Source organism: Nomascus leucogenys, chromosome 16, assembly GCF_006542625.1.
Source record: "Nomascus leucogenys isolate Asia chromosome 16, Asia_NLE_v1, whole genome shotgun sequence".
Classification (NCBI taxonomy): domain Eukaryota; kingdom Metazoa; phylum Chordata; class Mammalia; order Primates; family Hylobatidae; genus Nomascus; species Nomascus leucogenys.
The window spans coordinates 81,403,992-81,423,098 of record NC_044396.1 but is presented as its reverse complement, the minus strand read 5'-3'; positions in this window follow the sequence as shown (position 1 = coordinate 81,423,098).

Genomic DNA, 19,107 nt, shown 5'->3' with positions numbered 1-19,107 from the left:
ATAGTACCTTATATTTGAGGAGAGACAAATTGTTGGAATGAAAAAGTTATTATGCTCAGGGGAAAAGGTTGCTCAAAGAGATCATCCTCCCAGGGATAGGCATTGCATTAAATATTATCATTAAGATTAACTACCCGAGAGATGCAGAGAATATCTCTTTCTGGATCTCAAGTATTTTTGAGTATGGTACATGTGGAAGAAATTCCAAGTGCCAATATACTTTTTGTTTTCAACTTTTACTTGTTGAAAACAAAAAGTCCAGATTTGTTACATGGACATACTGTGTGATGCTGAGGTTTGGAGTATGGCTCCCATCACCTGAGTAGTGAGTATAGCACATGACAGGTAGGTTGTTAACCCGCTCCCACCGTCTAGTAGTCCACAGTGCCTATCATTTTCTTCTTTATGTTCATGTGTGCTCAATGTTTAGCTCCCACTTTTGCCAGCACTTTTGAGCAGCTATTCAGTTCCTGGGCTCTATGGGTGCTGACTACACAGGGTTGAATAAGAAATAATTCGCATCTTATAGAAATGCAGACTTCAGAGGGGAAACACATAGCTAATTAGAAAATAATGCAGATTGATAAATACTCTGATAGAAGAACTGAGACACCAGTGGCATTGCCCATGCTCTAGGTCTTTAGATGAAGCTCTGCTGCCCCAGAATCTGTTCAGGCCCTCACAGATCAGCTTCTGTTCTCCCTTGCTTGCACTCCAGCAAATTGGTACCTTGGGTTTATACTCTAGATGTGGCATATTGTTATTTCCTTTTATCAGACGTCAGTCTTCCCCTAACTCTTCTTTCCCTCGGAGTATTCAGCTTTGTCTTGTCTGTACTTCCCCTGAAGAGGATTCTGTACCTTAAGCTTGTGAGGGCTTATGGCTACAGAAACACATCCACAAACATATATAATCTGGTATCATGTGAGTCCAGAGAACACAGACTACTTGCACTTTGATTTTACTTGATGTCATCTCAGCAATAATAGTTTCGAATGGCTTTGAGTGGCCAGGCATTTGCATAATAGACTGTTCCTTTGTTTTGGATTTTGTCACTACTCATTGCTTTAAACTGTTACATGGTGAAACTGGTATTTGCCATATTTTCTTGATGAGAAACAGTTCCACTGACATGTAACATTTAGGTAGCCTGATTCATCAAACACAATGTTCTTCTATGATTATCCTTGGAATGTAAAAGGAGAACTAGACCATGGACAAAATAACATCAGAAACCCTTCTTCCCACCTTTACTGCTTGGATTGTCACGGTGCTGAGAGACACAGCAATAGAGCTCTCAGCAAAATGCACTGAATTTGGAAGAACGGCAGATGTTGACTCATGACGTGTTACAAAAATATAATAAGATTTTGGTAGAACCTACTATACATTTTATTCAGTTTAACATTAATGAAGGGAAATTTGCTGTTTCATATTAAATGTAGCCCTTGAGGAAATCTGGGTCAATCGTGGATCTGTCCTTCATGGAAACTTCTTTAACTTAAGTGGTTTCTTGCCAACACTAAAATTTGCTTTTATGGAGACTTTAATCAATCAATCGAATCAAGTCAATCAATGGACCATTAAATAGATTCTACCTTCTTACTATTAAATTGATCCTACCATTCCAAAACTGTGTGATATTATGGGAATAATTAAAGAACTTTGCTAAGGGCCAAGCACAGTGGCTCACGCCTGTAATCTCAGCACTTTGGGAGGCCAAGGAGGGAGGATCACCTGAGGTTAGGAGTTTGAGTCTAGCCTGGCCAACATGGTGAAGCCTTGTCTCTACTTAAAATACAAAAATTAGCCAGGTATGGTGGCACAGGCCTGGCTACTCAGAAGGCTGAGGTAGGAGAATTGCTTAAACCCAGGAGGTGAAGATTGTAGTGAGCTGAGATTGTGCCAATGCACTGCAGCCTGGGCAACAGAGCGAGACTCCATCTCAAAAAAAAAAAAAAAAAAGAACTTTGCTGACTGTTTTCTCCTCTATAACATAGGAATAGTAACAACCACCTCACAAGGTAGAATCGAGGGGGTGAGTTCAGTAAAGTTACCAATCTAGTTCTTGTATATAGCAGATATGAAAATATGACACTTATAATTATGCTTCACTCATCAGTCCTAGGTTCACAAAATTCCATTGCTAACTATAGGAGATAGTTTTTCTATCCAACATTTTTCTCTTAACTCTGTGCTGAAGGAAGGAAATAAAAAAGCAGGGAGAGAGAAAGAGAGAGAAAGAAGGAAGGTGTTAGACAACAATAAGAGACTGTATTTCAGCATGTGAAAGGTCACATTTCTTTGCACAGAAATCTGTTCCGCCTTTCTTTGGGGCTCAGCTCACAGGCCAGGCTGGCTATGCTGCAGGGATCGGAACCCCAGTATTTACTGGAGCAACCCTCACTCCAGCAGGCAGCTGCTCCAGTTCAGGAATTTTATGACAGGAAATATAAAGTGCTGGATCTGGGTGCTTTAGAGTCCTGGGTAGAATTATTTATTTATTTTTTTTAAAAAAAGACTGACAATCAGCTAAGGACTATTAAGCTTCATGGCCTTGATCTTATCATATTGCATCTACTCTTACCAGTTCTTAATCACTGCAATGTAATAACACTTTTAAAATTTATTGAGACAATTAGAAGCAAACAGTTCTTTTGACCCTCAGTTCTTTCAAAGTCACATGATGCTACAAAAGAAAGCAGTGTCTTGAGTCTGAAGTGCTCTTCAAGGTGTTTGCAGTTTAATGTTCATTATAGATCCCAATGTGCCATAAGGAAAAGAGAGCTGGATTGTAGGACCAAGAAACTAGAATTCTGGTCTCAGCTTTCCCATTCATTTGTGAGGTGATCCTGAGGCTGCAGTGTGGCTCCCTCAGCTTTAATATGATCATATGTAAAATGGGAATGAATCTGAGGTCCCTTCCATCTCTAAAATCCTTTGTTGAGAAAGAAAGGAAATAACTCTATTGGGTTATTGAAAAAAATGCTTTTCCCGAGTTCATTGCCTGCTCTGTTTATCTTATCCTTCACAGGACACTGTTGTGTCTACGGCACCAGCTGGATGAGTAGTTGAACATGTGAATTCTCTCGTTTGCACCAAGCCACAGCTGACTGGACACCAAGGCTAAGCATCTGATTGAAAAGTGGTCCATAGATTAGGAGGCTGTGACTGGCATGACCTGAGCCTAACCGAGGGACAAAGGCAATAAGAACCCTCAATAGGGAGTCCATGATTAGGAGAATAATAGTCAGGGTTGACCCACTTGGAAGCTGAATCCAGAGGCCCCTAGGTCGATTCAGGACTGGGACAGACAGTGTGGTCCCCAGATGAGCTGAAGTTATGACAGGGCTGGCTTGTTGCGAGGGTCTAACAGACAGGCAGAAGTCAATAGAGATGTTACAATTGGGATTTTCTGAGATCTTTGAGACACACACATATATACACACAAACACACACACACACACAGAGAGAGAGAGAGAGAGAGAGAGAGACAGAGAGCTCTTCAGGGCCTAATTCTAGCCCATTTAATATAGCTTCTCTTTAGAAAAGGTTTGCTTGTTGTATATGGAGGATATAGAGGAGCTATATGGAGAACAAAGAGGAGCACAAGTTTAGGAGTACAGGTTCTAAAATTATTCTGCCTGAAATTAGATTCCACCTGTGTGACCTTGGGTAAATTACTTAGCCTTTCTGGGCCTCAATTTTCCCACAAGTATAATGAAGCTGTAGTAGACAATACCATGTCCTGAGGGACTGTAGACAGAGTTTTAGCATAATCCCTGGCACATAATAATTGCTTGATAATTTTGTAGCCATTATTATGACAGTATTGTTTTATTCATTATATTTATATGCATCCCTATAATAAACCTCCTTTTCCTGAGGTGACATGAATAGGTTTCCCTTCTTTGCAATTAGCAAAGTCTTCACTAAAATGATCCCCCATTCTTCCAGTGCATGGTCTTCCTCTCCCTCTCCTTCATTCTCTCCCCCCTTCACCCCCTCTCTCTTACCTAGAATATCTTTTCCTCTTTAGTCAAAAGGAATGATCCTTACACTTCAAAGCTCATCTCTATCCCTCCTTTTCCACAAGGCCTTCACTGGTTACTATATTCTGATTTTTGTCTCTTCTGAACTCCATCTGCATCTATATAAGACTTTGTATAGCCATATCCAAGACAGTGATTCCAACTACCATAGCACCTAATTGTGTCCTATTTTGAATTGTGCTATTTTTGATATTTCAGATTTGAATCCCTTTTTTCCCAACAAAACATAAGGTTTTTGATGGTAAGAGCTATGATTTGCATTTATTTATTTCCTGAAGTGTTTAACATAACACTAGGAACTACCAAAGAAATTTAACAAATTTATATCATTGGCTAAATCTGTGTAAACCATGCAGCCTTCCTCCACAAAGTAGTTCTGCCATTTCATTTATCACCTTTGGCTGGCCTGTCCAGCAATTGTACAATATTTATTTAATAGTGGAAGACATAAAAGTAAACAAGTTTAAAGAGGCTCAGTGCATTTGGGTCTTCTGATATATCTGTAGCTAATAAACTGTTTGACCTTGGGTAAATCATGTCTACTTTCTGAACTTCAATTTTAACATGTGCTAATTGAAGCTGATAAATGTTTTGACCTCTACTGTTTCTGCCAAATTGATCTAATAGCCACTAAAGATTATGGATGATTTCCTAGAACTCAATCTTTTGCAAAACTCTTTAATAGAGTTTATTGGTGCTTGGAGCTGTAGTGTTGTCCCAGAGGCAATGGTGGTCAAGAGAGAGGTCTTTAGAGTCACACAGACTTGGGTTTGCATTTTAGCTATGCCTTCCTACCAGCTGATCTTTAGCAAGTCATTAACCTCTCTGATCCTAAGGAATAAAACCTATCTCAGACTATTAGTATGAGGATCAGAGGTGGTATATGCTAAGTATAAGCACTCATAATATGATGGTCAAGGTCATAGCTGGTACTATAACCCAGATTTATTTCTCAAACCCATGACTAAATACCAGCTGTCCCTCAGGGAGGATTGTGTGGATTGCATTGAGGAAGTTTTCTCCTTTTAGCTGGTTGCGTTAGTGAAGGGCAGATATAGCTTCTCTTTAGAAAAGGCTTTGCTTGTTGTACCTGGAGAGTAGGGGATACTGGGTACATGGCAGCATGGGGAGAGGGAAACTCAGGCAGAGTCTAGACACAGGCAGATGGAAAGACATCATCAGGAGCCTAAGTCTTTGCATACAGACTTTATTGAATGAAATCCCTCCATTGTGGTCACCATCAAAAGCCTCAGAGAGGACTCTCACAGGGTCCTTCATCTTCTGGAGGTCAGTTTATACAAATAAATGAGCTAAGAACAACCTTTGATCTTGAGTAGATTCTCCAACTCTATAGGCCTCTATTTCCCCATAAACAGAGTGAGAATGATAATGATACCTGCCTTGTTAGAGCTTAAGTAATATAATGCATGTGGCTTATAGGAAAACGTTAAGAAATGTGATCCTTTATTATTATCATTATTCATGTAACATGAAAGCTATAGATGAAGAGGGATGTCTAACCACCCAGTGGAGTCACAGGTGCAAAGCTGGCTAGATGAGCTTGGGGCCAGATACTTTTGAAAAGGCATCCCAGGCAGGGTAAAGCCATGCAAAGGTTTGGAGGGATGGAGTAGCATAGTGTGTTGAGGGATCTCTAAGTATTTCAAATGCTGGGGCTCAGGATATGTGTGCAAGACATGGAGGAAGAAAAGACAGAAAAAAGTGTGGCAGAATCAGATCTATGGCTTTGGTTGTCAAATCTTTCAAGTCACACCTGTACTTTGGAAATGCCTCCTGGCATTTCATCTTCTCGAGCTGCCCCTGATGTTCCATGTTCTATGGGCCACTGAAGCACTCTGCGACTCAGTCTGCCCGACAGTAACATGCTCTGCTGCTTTATGGGTTTGTTGCCCCAGAACTCAATGATAAGAGGATCTGCTGATTGTAGGTGCTATGGAAGTACATATATCCTTAATTAAATGTTGCTCATGACACCAAATATAATATTAAAAACAAACCTGCATCTCACCATTTAGATATTTCAAATGATATAATAGGTATAGATATTTGAAATGGTAGTAATCGTGATATTTATAATAGCAATAATCTTTTAAGCATTTACCATGTGCCACAGAAATTAATACTTTACATATTTAGTCCCACTTAATCAACTTTATGAGATAACTATTAATATTATTTTAATATTATTTTTACTTTATAGATGAGATCATTGAGCCTTAGAATGGTTAAGAAAACTGCCTACAGTTACAAAATTCATAAATAATGCATTTGGGGTTTGAATCTGGGTCAACGTGAGTGTTTCAGTTTGGAAATATTAAGGAAGCAATAAAATTGGGGAACCTGGACGTTACGAAAGAATATACAGAAACTGTGAAAAAATATATACAGAAATAATGTCAGGGTGGCACATTCAGACAAGCAGGTATTTGTAAAATGACTGATTTTTAGTAACTGCTAGCTTGAATAACTTCCCTCATGTATATTTTTCTTTGAACCATCACCCCTTCATATCCTTCATATTGGCTTTAGAAAATACCCGTGGAAATAAGGAAAGAGAGTTCTACTATACTCACAACAACCATTTAAGATAGATGCATAATTCCTATGTTGCCTAGGAGGAAACTGAGACCTAGATTAGGAACTTCTCAGGGTCAACACGTCGCCAGCGGCTGAACTAGGATCTGTATCGTGACTCCAGCACTCTCCACTGCAGTGTACTGCTTCCTTATCCCAGCACTTTGGGAAGCCGAGGCGGACGGGTCATGAGGTCGAGATCGTGACCATCCTGGCCAACATGGTGAAACCCTGTCTCTACTAAAAATACAAACATTAGCTGGGCATGGTGGCATGCATCTGTAGTCCCAGCTACTCGAGAGGCTGAGGCAGGAGAATATCTTGAGCCCGGGAGGCGGAGGTTGCAGTGAGCCGAGATCGCGCCACTGCACTCCAGCCTGGCGACAGAGTGAGACACCGTCTCAATTAAAAAAAAAAAAAAAAAGCCGTCATTCTCACAAATGGCCCCATTCTCATGGTCAAGCACCTCTGTTTCTCCAATTCCCAAATTTTCCTTTGAAAGTAATACTGTCTCTGTTATACTGGAAGCTGATACCACCTTTCTCAAATGGGGGGATTCAATTCATTACTAATGCTTAAAACTCAATTCAGGTATGCTCAGTTACCAACCCGGGCGCTGAAGTGAGACGTCTATAATCATCTCTTTATTGTTTGCTCATTTTATGGGGCCCTATCCTCCCTCCTTCTCCTCCCTGTTGCCATCAGGAATTCACGTTGTGGGGGCTCCTTTGCGGCAGCGCGGGCAAGCATCTCAATTTGCAAACATCTGGCTGGTTTCAATCAATGAGGCTCTAAACACACTGCTCCTGGGGCTACAGTGGTAGTTGCAGGGATCGCTGAATTCAGGATGCAGAGCCCGTAATAAGCAACCAGGCAGCCTCTGAATTCCTTTGTTCATGAAAACCTAGATCTATGCAACCAAGGCTGAGGTGGACAGAGGGAAAAATGAAAACACAGCCTAACCCAGCTAACAGCATCAAAAGAGAGCTTAGTAAAGGAGGGAAAGTCTGTTACTTTTCTCATAACCACAATTCTGGTTAGTGACTGTAGAGAACAGAATCCAGAGATTTGCACAGGAATCAAAGTAAGTATTGGATGTCCAAAGCAGGGGAAACATGTCTGTTCTTAAAGAAAGGGTAATAATAAGTTCTTTTATTTGAGAAGTGCCTTATAGTTAATAAAATGTTACCACATATGTGGGAAGACGTAAAGAGCAGAGATCTTCTAGCCAAACTACTGGGTTCAAATCCAGCTTTTCTCAATTATAAGCTGAGTAAACTTGGGCAAATCACTTAACCTGTTGGCATCTCATTTTCCTGGGGATGATAAATCCTTACTATTAAGATTTTTGTGCAGATTAAATAAAATATGTAAAGTGCTTGGAGTATACCTGTTACATAGTAAATGCTACGTTAATGTGTGCTACTATTATTTCATTTGTTCTATACAAAAGTTCTGCCAAGAAGATAGAGTAGATATTATCTGCATTGGTAAGGTGGAAAATGTAAGCCCAAAGTGGTTAAGAAGTTTATCTAAGATCATGCTATACTAGCAATAAGTTGTAGAGCTATGGTTCAAACTCAGCTTTGGCACTTCTCTTCATTCATTCATTCATCAGTTTTTTCCCCTTCATTCAATGTGATTTCTTTCTACGTGCCAGCCCCACTGTTAGGCACACAGAGATTAATCTTGACATAGATGTTTCATAAAAGATGTCAGAGGGTAATGATTACTCCAAAATATCCAACTGAAATATTGGCTTAGGGAAAGCTGGAAGTGAGTTTGGTGATGGAGATGGGGGGAAATTGTCAATTAACATTAGGCTTTCCAGGAAGTTACTAAGCTAGGTGTTCTCAAGCATTCTCAAACTGGAAGTCATGAAGTCTTACTGTTCTCTGGGAAACACCATAAAATATTGACCTGTTCAATTAATGAACGGGACACTATCAAATTCATATTGTACATGGGGAGTCTAGAGGTTAAAATTTCAGGCTCAGGAATTGGACTCTTTGAATTTAAAATCCATCCCATCTCTTACTGGCTGTGTGACTTTGAGTATTAATTAACCTCTCTTAATCTCTGTTTATAGCTCTGTTAAACGAGAATAACAGATTTCCCATCGAGGGTTAAATGAGATAATGCAGAACTTCCCAATCGATTTTTATGAGAATATCTATGAACACTCTGTAGATAGCTTGAAAGACACCAGTATGGGAAATGACCCCATTGCCCAGTCATAGGTAAAAACAATGTGGTGTTCATAAATCTTTGAAACCTCTTACTGTATATACTAAAACCACTTATCTAATGAATCTTTTCTAATGAATCAAGTGTTTATTGATTGCTTATTATTTGCTCTTCTAGGCACTGCAGCAAGTGGTTAAGATGGAGAAGGCCCACCCTCTACTAGAACTTACATCTTAGTGGAGGGACAGATAGTAAACATATACAATAATTTAAAACAATAATACATTCAATGAAGGCTGGAAAATAATGCTGACACTACTACTACTGCTACTACTACAGCTACAATACTAATAATAGTGATAATTATTGCCAACAAGAGAGAGCTAACTATATAAGAGGCAGCAGTGTGATCCATATCCATTCACTTAACTCAAGTCTTTTTTTCATGGAGCACCTATTAATATCTTTCAGACTAGTTTTCTGTGAATTATGGTTTGGAAAGCATTGCTATTCATTTCAAGCCAACAGTTTTCAAGTGCAGGTTTTGGCATGCCTGCCCCTGATATTTACAGGGCCAAGGACACGAGTACAAATAGGGGCCCCCATGCTGTATGTCCAAATATTTAAACATTACAAATTAGGCAAATAAACCTAAATTAAATCTATCCTCTTACTTTGACAAATATAATGTTGTAACAATCTGAAAGGTCAAGTTTGGATTTAGAATTCTCAGACTCTTGGCTTTGTGTCCTGGAAGGTGGTGGCCTGGGGGTAACTGGCCCTTGAGAGCCACTCTTCTGTTTCCACCCAGCTGTCCCAGGCAATGAGGATTTGCATGAAAGAGAGGACCCCAGTTCACCCCCACAAGCAGCTGTCCTTTGGACACACTGTGGTGTGGGTCTCGTGAAGTATGGACCAGGAATTCCAGCATTCTAGGTACCCAGCAAACAAAGAAACAAAGTTCAGATATAAAGACCTAGTTACCTTTAAAGTCACTTCAAATCCTCACATGACAGAATTCAGTTTCTAATGCTGGGATTTGAATGATCTGAAACCTGGAAAACGTTGATATTTTGCTCTGCACGTAAAAGATGTTTTGTCTAGAAAGAGGTGCGTCTCGTGGGAAATTCTAAACAATGGCATAGGAAAACAGAATTGGCAAGAATTATAGACGTGTCTTGATGATAATATTATTAATTAATCACATAAGGCTTTAGAATCCAAACAAATGTCGAATCCAGAGCAGGTAAGAGTAACCAAGTTCAGAATTATGAGCAAAACATATCTCTTCTTTGGGTTTCGGTTTCCCATCTGAAAATTGCAAATTAGTCTTCCAGAGATTTTTCTCTCCAATAAAAAACAGGGATATTTACTAAGGGGAAAGGTATGAACAATGTGATGTTTAGCAGGAGCAATAATTACCTCTTATGTTCCGGTCCTTTACAGTTGAGGCAAAAGGTTTTTGAATGTATTATCTAGCTGAATTTCCATCACCAGCGGGCGATGCTGGTGTTCTTTTCTCCATTTGCCATTGGAGAAACTGCAGCTAAGAGAAGATAAGTGAATACCCCCAATCTTTCAACCTCTGAGTGACAGAGCCAGGTCTCAATACCCATATCACTGCCTTGAATTTTAATGTGGGTGTGCAGGTTTGAAAACACATTGCATTTGGGAAAGATGGTCTTGCAGGTGTGAAATCCATTTTTTTTTTTTCTGAAGGAAGAGGCAGATAAAAAACAGCAAGCAGAAGCACGTCTCTTATGACTCATTAGTCATCTTAAGGAGGACCTTTATTGCAGATGGGGAAGCATTATTGCAGCTGCTACCAGCCTGACACACATGGATGCACATGCCCTCGTGGCAGCATTGTCTCCCTTTGCCCCAGACACCCAGACTCTGGAATGATGCAGCCAGCGGGATATTTTCCCTGCACAGATGTTGTAAAATGCATAAAAGTTCAGAGTGTGTCTCTGAACACTGCTTCTGTTTCCACCCCCTAAACAGATTGCGCCTGCAGCCTGGCCTGTTGCCCACAGCGGTCTACCTGCCACACTGGGAAAGATCGAGCAGAGACAGAGAAGAAAAGGAGGCTCCATTTTTCAGGCTGCTCTCCCGCAGGCTCATGTTTTGTGTTCATGCCAGGCAGAGAACACAAAATGTTCCAATAAATAAGTATCAAAGGTTAGTGGTGAAAATGAAGGAGGAGGAGGAGGTGTTGCATGAAAAACTAAACATGTAACTCGAATATAGTAGCTACCATTATCAATATCATCATATTAATTTATATTTCCATCTCCAGCCCTTAACCCAGGATCTTCAGTAAATGTTGAATTCTTGAATTTGTTAAATTCATTTGTCTATTCTAATATTTTACTCTAGGTTTCTTGGAATATTCTAGATAATATTATTATGTAGAATATGTTATGTAAGCTTCATCTTATTTGTAAATGTAGTTTTACTTTTTCCTTTCTAATTTTTATGTCAATTACTTCTTTTTCTTGGCTTATTGAATTGGCTAGGATTCCTGTACAGTGTTGAATACATGTAGCAAGAGTGGACATCTTGCCTTGTTCCTGGTCCCACAGAGAAAATATCCAGTACTTCACAATAAGTATGTGTTAATTGCAGATTTTATTAGATTGAGGAAGTTCCCTTTTCTTTCAAGTCAGTCTTTTTATTTTAAACATGTATTGAAGTTTTGTCAAATGTCTTCATCTATTGGAATAATTATACCGTGTCTCTTTTTTATTCTGTTAATATGGTGATTGACATTTTAATCTTCTATCTACCTAGAATCCCTAGAATAATCTCCATTTGGCTATGATGTGTTGTGCTTTTATAAATTACTGAATTCTATATGCCAATATTATTAAAATTTTCTGTCTTTACGAGAAATATTTGACTGTATATTTCTTTCATGTATTTGTTTTGATTTTGTTTTCAATGCCATTTTGTAAAAGAGCATTAGTGTTAGTATGAAAGTACTTACCCTCTATTTCATGAATATGTTTTTATAAGACTATTATTATTCCTTCCTTAAATGGTTTATAGAATGTGCTTCTTTGGAGTTTTATTTGCATGAATTTTTTTGTTTTGTTTTGTTTTGTTTTGTTTTTTGAGACGGAGTCTCACTCTGTTACTTGGGCTGGAGTGCAGTGGTGCTATCTTGGCTCACTGCAACCTCCACCTCCTGGGTTCAAGCGATTCTCCCATCTCAGCCTTTCAGCCTCCCAAGTAGCTGGGATTACAGGTGTGTGCCACCACACCTGACTAATTTTTGTATTTTTTTGTAGAGACAGGGTTTCACCATGTTGGCCAGGCTGGTCTCGAACTCCTGACCTCAAGTGATCCACCTGCCTTGGCCTCCCAAAGTACTGGGATTACAAGTGTGAGCCACTGTGCCCACCCTGCATGAATATTTTAAATTAAAAATTAAATTTCCTTAATTAATATGAATATTCGGCCTCTATGCTTTCTTTTTGTGTTTATTTAGGTAATTTATATATTGAAGTATTTTTTAAATTTTGTTTAAATTGTCAAATTCATCGCTATAGAATTGTTCATAATAATCCATCATTATTCTTTTTACATCTCCACAATCTTTGTTGATAGTCCCTCTTTTTTTCTGATGCAGGCAATTTGTTTACCCTTTCTTTTTACTTGATGAATCTAGCTAGAGATTAGCCATTTTTCTCAATCCTTCAAAGAAGCCAGTTTTTGTTTTCATGCATTTTCATTAGTTTGTTTTTTGTTTCACTGATTTCTACTCTAATGTTTGCTATCACCTTCTTCATTTACTTCGAATTTAATATGCTCTTCTTTGTCCAGCTGCATAGTGTGTGAACTTAGAGAATTAACTTTAGTCCTTTCTTCTTTTAATACTACCACTTAATGCTGATGTTTTCCCTTGAAGCATTGCTTTAGCTGCATCTCAAAACATTTGACATCTTTCTGAAAATAATTTCTATTTTAATTTCATTGTGGTCAGAGAGTATACTCTGACTTCAGTCGTCGAAAACTTATTGAGATTTCTTTATGGCTGAGAATATCATGGTAAAAAATATATTTATTTTGCTGTTTGGTGGTATGTTCTGTAAATGTCAATCCTGTTAAATTATATGACTTATATATAAATCAAATCTTTCATATTCTAATTGTTCTATCAATTACTGAGAGATGAATGTTGAAATCTCCAACTAAAATTGTGGATTTATCTCTTCTCCATTCAGATCGGTCAGCTTTCGCTGTATTTAAAGATTTGTTACTAGGTGCATATACGTTTTTATGTCTTCTTAATGAATTAAACCTGATATAGTTTGGGTATGGTTTGTTCCCACCAAAACTCGTGTTGAAATTTTAATTACCAATGTGGCTGTTTTGGAAGGTGAGGCCTCAAGGGAGACGTTGGGTCATGGGAGCAGATCCCTCATGAGTGTCCTGGTGCCATTCTCATGGTCCTCATGGTGGTGAGTTTTTTTTTTTTTTTTGAGATGGAGTCTTGCTCTGTCACCCAGGCTGGAGTGCAGTGGGGCAATCTCGGCTTACTGTAACCTCCGTTTCCAGGGTTCAAGCGATTCTCCTGCCTCAACCTCCCGAGTAGCTGAGACTACAGGCATGTGCCACCACGCCTGGCTAATTTTTGTAATTTTAGTAGAGACGGGGTTTCACCATATTGATCAGGCTGGTCTGGAACTCTTTTTTATTTTATTTTTTATTTTATTTTATTTTATATTATTTTATTTTATTTTATTTTTTTGAGACGGAGTCTCGCCCTGTCGCCCAGGCTGGAGTGCAGTGGCAGCATCTCGGCTCACTGCAAGCTCTGCCTCCCGTGTTCATGCCATTCTCCTGACTCAGCCTCCCTAGTAGCTGGGACTACAGGCACCCGCCACCATGCCCGGCTAATTTTTTTCTATTTTTAGTAGAGACAGGGTTTCACGGTGTTAGCCAGGATGGTCTCGATCTCCTGACCTCATGATCCACCCGCCTCGGCATCCCAAAGTGCTGGGATTACAGGCGTGAGCTATTGCTCCTGGCCGTGAGTTCTTATTCTTCCCTGGATTAGTTCTCTTGGGAATGGATTAGTTCCTGTGAGAGACGGTTTTTATAAAATGAAGTTTCCCATCCTGTTTGATCTCTCCTCATGTGTGTGTGCTTCCCCTTTGGCCTTCTCTGCCATGTAACACTGCAGCATGAAAAGCCCCACCAGAAGGTGAGTAGATGCCACGGCCATGTTTCTTATACCTCCTAGATTGCAGAACTGTGAGCTCAATACACTTTTTTTTTTAAATAAATTACCCAGCCTCAGATATTCTGTTATAGTAACAGTAAACAAAGACAGTCTCCTTTATGCCTATAAGATGCTTCTCTTTATCTCTAGTAATACTCATTCTGAATTCTACTTTGTCTTATTTTATACAACCATTCTGCTTTCTTATAATTGGGATTTGAATAATTTCCCCTTTTCAATCTTTTAATAATAGCTGGGTCTTTGTATTTAAAATGGGTGTCATATAGACTGCATATTTGTTCAGTCTGATAATTTTTGTCTTTTATTCGTTTTGATCTTTACATTTAGTGTGATTAGCAATATGTTTGGGTTTTCATCTACCCATTGCTATTTTAAAAATTATCTCATTTTCTTTGCCCTTTTCCTTTTGTGACTTATTTTAATTAAATATTTTAAATATTTGTATTATTTCACATATTGGAATATTAACTTTGTTTTAATAGCTGATGTATAGCTTACAGTGTGTATCTTTACATTTATCACAGTATTTCTTTAAGTAGTACTTACACTACTATGTTTAATATAAGAATCTTCTAATCGAATACTTCCTTTCCCCCTTTAGTCATTTGTTCTCTTTTTTTAATCATGTTTTAATTCTATATCTAGTATAAACCCCAAAGTGTAGTGTCCTAGTATTTTTCTTTAATTAATTATATTTCCAGTAAATTAACAATGTCATTTATATTTATCCATATATTTACCATTTCTAGCACTCTTCATTCTTTTCTGCTGATCTAACTTTCTACATTTCATGCACATTTTTTCTAAAGAAATTTCGCAAGTGTTTTTTATACGCCACATCTGCCGGCAATAAATTCTCTCAACCTGTGTTTGTCTGAAAATAGCTTTTTTGTCCTAAGTTTTCAAAAGTACTTTTTTTCTGATATAGAATTATTGGTTTCTTGTGTTTTCCTTTTGGCACTGTAAGGCTTTAAGCCATTTTCTCTAGCTTACATATATTCAGATGAGAAGTCTTCACTCATTTTTATCTTTCTTTCTCTGTACATAACATGTGTTTTCTTCTACAGAAGATTTTTGAGCTTTTAGCATAACATTTAGCCATTTGATTTTAGTTTGTCACAGTGTGGGTTTTCATTTTCTTTATCTTTTGAAATTCTTAATCTGCGGTTTTATACTTTTTAAGAAATTTGAATATTTTTCAGCCATTATTTTTCTCAAAGACTTTATCTGCCCCTTCTCTCACTTTTTAGGATGCACAACATGCATATTATGTCGCGTTGCCTTATTTTGCCCCACAGATTACTAAAGCCCTGTTCATTTTCTTCAATCAATCTTCTATCTGTACTTCACTGTGAATAGTATTTGTAGCTATACCTTCACATTAACTGACAATTTCTTCTTCAGCACCTAATCTGCTGTTAATCTCAGTGAGTAAAATTTTCATTTTAAAGGTTGTAGTTTTCATTTTTCAAAGTTCCACTTGATATCTTTTAATATCTTCCATTTATTTCTCTATTGTATTCTTAGTTTCTTTTAAATCCTTGAGCATATTGAATGTATTTTTAATAGCAACTTTAGTCTCTGTGTGCTGTTTCTGTCATCTCTGTATTTTCTGGGCCTGCTTCTACTGATTATTTTTTCTCTTGGTTATGGTCCATTTTCATGCTTATTTGTATGCCTGGCAATTTTTGAGAGGATATTAAACACTGTATATTTTGTGGTATGAGTGCTGAATTTTTTGCTGTCTTCCTTCAAAGGGTGTTTGACTTTGTTCTGCTGGTGGTTAAGTTACTGAAAGATCAACTCTATCCTTTTGTGATTTAACTTAAAACTATCATGAGATAGCATTTATTTTGGTTATTTTAGTACTATTACTAAGTTATATCCTTCTGTGATAATTTCCAAATGCCCCTGGTTTTTCTTGAGGACTCTCCACTGTTTAGAAGTTGGACATATCCTAGCCCTGTGTGATATTATTCAGCTTATAGCTTCCTTATCATTCTTTGCCTGGTTTCTTGTAGTCTTAATGAACATACATATGCCATAGTATCTAGTAATTGACTCAAGGGAACATTTATGGACATGTGTGGTACTTTGTACATTTTTCCTACCTCTCTAGTTGTCTACATTCCTAGTTACAGCCACCTAAACCTCTTTGAACTCCGATATTAGTCTCTTTAGCTTAGTGAGAATGCCATTTTTTGGGGGTACCTTTACTTTATGGTCTGGAAAATACATCCAGGTAGAAATTTGGGACAATTGTAGCACTCATATCTTTGTTTCCTTCCTCATAAGGATCACAGTCCTGTGCTTCTTATTGCAAAATGCAGAAAATTTTTTTTCATGTTTTTCCTTGTTTTCTACTCATTTAAGTCAGGAGGGTAGGTCTGGTTTCAGTCATCCATCATGGCTGCAAGGGAAAGTTGATGTACTCCCTTTTAAAAGAGTTAATGACATAATCAAATCAAATGATTCAATTAGATGCTGAAATGAGAGCACAAGCTAATGGTCAAGAGCTTTCTATTCTATCTCTGTCACAAGTTGTAGTTTCATACCTCACCGTTTCAGAATGATGCCCTTCTTTAGTTATTGTATTCAGGTCAAGTCCATGGGCAGTTGCCAATTTAATTGCTATCAGTTCTCTTCCACAATTGTTCAGATTCAAGTCATTTTGTCCTTTGCATTCAGACTTAATGCACTCATCTACAGGAGCTAAGTTTAAGTACAGGGATGTCTGTGTTCCAAACAGCCTGTTAAATTAGCTCAGTGTTAGAATTTTCCGCCTATTTTGCTGTTTCCTCCACTAAACTATGATCTCTTTGAACAAGTTACAACCATAATATTATTTGTATTAACAGCATTTAGTATAGTACTTGACTCATGGTATGCCTTCCAATACCTATTAGTAGAATAAACACAAATACCCTTAATAACGTTTTGGTGTGATGTATTAGGAGGATATAGATACCAAGGTAATTCAAGTTATCTCGAGTCATCTCCCTTCATCTTTACTTTTTTTTCCTGATTACACAAAGTACAGATATTTATAGCTTTCTACATATAAATCTGCATATATTTTCCTAACTCTGTTTACCTTCAAATTCAACAATTACAATTTGAGTTTTAGGTATTTGATCAAAATTTATTCCATGTACTATCTTTGGGAAATCTTATCTGAGCCCCTACTATATACACTGATGAATTTTAAGTACCCTGTCTCCAACTATTATGTCTGGACTCTTGAGTTCCAAACTGGAAATTTCCACTTAACTATGCCCAGGTACCTCAATTTTAATTATGTCCAAAATGAAACTTCATTTCCCCCTTAATTCTGTTTTCTCGTCCTGTGTTTTCTATGATGCTTTTCAGATAAAGTCCAAAGCCCTTACCATGGCACACAAAATCCTTCAACATCTAGCCCCTGATGGCTTTAGCTTTTGCTGAAACACTGATCCTCTCAACTCTCTATCACATTTCACAACTTCAGTTATTATATTTATTCATTTATTCCTTTACTTATTATTCTTTCAACCTACTGTGGTAGACACTTTCTGGCTTCTTCAGATCCATTCTTCACCTTTCTTACCTGCTGTGTGCCCAGGATGCTGCCATGTATGGGTTATACTAACAGTGTTCTTCGCTCTGGTATCTGGTTGAGTTTGGTCTGTAAAGAGTCTGGAGAAGAGATCAAGAGTGGGAGGTCCTACACATCCCCTCCAAATTCATGTCTTGAACCCCTATCCCCCAATGTGATTGCATTTGGAGGTGCAGCTTTTTTAACCTCTCTGAATGAGTCAGAATAGACTAGGTTATGTTGCATTACAGTAGTGGAAACTGATGCATTTTCAGGACTGAAGAACTTACTTTTTTCAGCTCCTAAGAGAGTCTCAGCTGTCAGTACTTTCCAGGAATTCCCCTTGGCTGAAGATAGCCACTTCACTTAAGAGCACAACTTCTTCCTGGGAGCAGCCTTCATCCAATGACTCATTGATTTGTGGGTATAAAGGCCCAGCTCCTTGTTCCCAATTTGAAACAACTCTAAGGGGCCATTGCAGCTTCAGAGCTTCCCATAGAGCCAGCTGAGTCCTTGTGGTGGGCACACTACAGCCCATCTACTCTCACTGCTCGGTTCCACCTCTTTCCCTTTCCCTACATGTGTTTATATTGAGAGCGTTCCTCGATGAATGTTCTGTATGCCCATCAGGACAGTCTCAGACACTGTTTCTAGGGAAGCATATCTGCAACAGCTGAAGTAACAAATAACTCCCAAATCGCAGTTGCTTAACAAAACAAGTCTATCTATGTGGTTCAGCTGAGGGATTTTCTCTACATGGCCAGTTGGTAATTTAGGCTAATCAAGGCTCTATCTCCTCCAGTGGTATATGGAACAAGCAGACTCCAGTCGTAGGTCCCTGCCATAGCTGGAGGATCAGGTACCAGCTTTTCTATACCTTGGCCTGAAGATGAATGATAAATCTTGCACTCACAGCCCATTGGCCATCACCAGTTGGTAACTGTGAAGGAACAGGAGGGTGAGTACCATAGTTCTGCCATACTCTGCAAGCCTCAATTTCCTCTGTAAAATAGGAATAATCTTACTTAAAAGTGTAGCTGTGGCTGGGCACGGTGGCTCACGCCTGTAATCCCAGCACTTTGGGAGGCCAAGGCGGGCAGATCACCTGAGGTCAGGAATTTGAGGCCAGCCTGATCAACATGGTGAAACCTCGTCTATACTAAAAATACAAAAATTAGCTGTGTGTGGTGGTGGGTGCCTGTAATCCTAGCTACTAGGGAGGCTGAGGCACGAGAATTGCTTGAACCCGGGACGTGGGGAGGGGGGGTTGCAGTGAGCCGAGATCGTGCCACTACACTCCAGCCTGAGTGACAAAGTGAGAATTTGTCTCAAAAACAGAAACAAACAAACAAAAAACGTGTTGCTGTGAGGGTTAAATGAGTACATATAAAAGAAGCATTTAAGTCTCTGGGAAGCAATCTGTTTAAGTGAAGGTAGGTATCTTACCA